Source organism: Penaeus vannamei, chromosome 1, assembly GCF_042767895.1.
Source record: "Penaeus vannamei isolate JL-2024 chromosome 1, ASM4276789v1, whole genome shotgun sequence".
Classification (NCBI taxonomy): Eukaryota; Metazoa; Arthropoda; class Malacostraca; order Decapoda; family Penaeidae; genus Penaeus; species Penaeus vannamei.
This window is the reverse complement of record NC_091549.1, coordinates 22423130-22424341: the sequence shown is the minus strand read 5'-3', so window position 1 is coordinate 22424341 and position 1212 is coordinate 22423130.

The window sequence follows — 1212 nt, the reverse complement described above, 5'->3', positions numbered from 1 at the left end:
TCTTTCCCTTTCCAACCCCTTCTTTCTCCCGCCTCTTTCATCTTTTCTTCTCCTTCCCCTCTCTATCTTTCCCTTTCCAACCCCTTCTTTCTCCCGCCTCTTTCATCTTTTCTTCTCCTTCCCCTCTCTATCTTTCCCTTTCCAACCCCTTCTTTCTCCCGCCTCTTTCATCTTTTTCACTTCTCCTTCCCCTCTCTATCTTTCCCTTTCCAACCCCTTCTTTCTCCCGCCTCTTTCATCTTTTCTTCTCCTTCCCCTCTCCATCTTTCCCCTTTCCAACCCCTTCTTTCTCCCTCCTTCTTTCTCCTTTCCTCCTCCTTCCCTCCTAACTCCCCGCTTTGCGATGAGTGCTTCGCCAGGACTCACCGGCTGTCCTAGTTGTCGTCACGATGCTATATTTAATACTTGAGGGATTTCCGCACTCGCCCCTCTGGAGGAGAAAGGAACGGGGGCTGAGGAGGAGGAGGAGGAGGTGGAAGGAGGGGGAGGGAGGAGGGGAAGGAGGAGGAAGGAAAAGACGAGAGAGCTGGGAGGAGGGGGGAGGAGAGGAGAAGGGAGGAGGAGGAAGGAAGGAGGAGGGGAGGGGGAGGAGGAGGAGGAGGGGGGTTGGGGAGGAGGGGGAGGAGGAGGAAGTGGGATGAGGAAGGGGGAGGGAGGAGGGGGAGGAGGAGGAGGAGGAGGAAGAAGAAGAGGAAGAAGAAGCAGAATAAGAAGGAGGAGGGAGGATGAGAAGGAGGGGGAAGGAGGAGGGGAGGAGGGGGAGAAGGAGGAGGGTTAGGGAAGAAGGGAAGGAAGGAAGGGAGGAGAGGGAGAGGGAGAGGGAGGGGGAGGGGGATGGGGGAGGGGGAAGAGTAGGAGAAAGGAGGAAGGGAAGGAAGGAAATGCCCTAAGAGTAAAGGATGATAATAGTGATGATGATGACATTGATGGTGGTAATAATAATGATGATGATGATTATAATGTTAATGATGATAATAATGATAAGAGGAGGGGGAGGAGGGAACGGAAGGGGAGAAGGGGGAGGAGGGAAGAGGAAGAAGAAGAAATGGAGGGAGAGGAAATGTGAGAGAATACAGGAAGGAGAGGAAGAAGGAATTAGGAGGAAGGAGAAGGAAGTTGGGTTATGATGATAATGATTTTGATATTAAAAGTAATAACTACAACAACAATAATAATAACAATGATAATGATAACATGAATAATGATGATGAT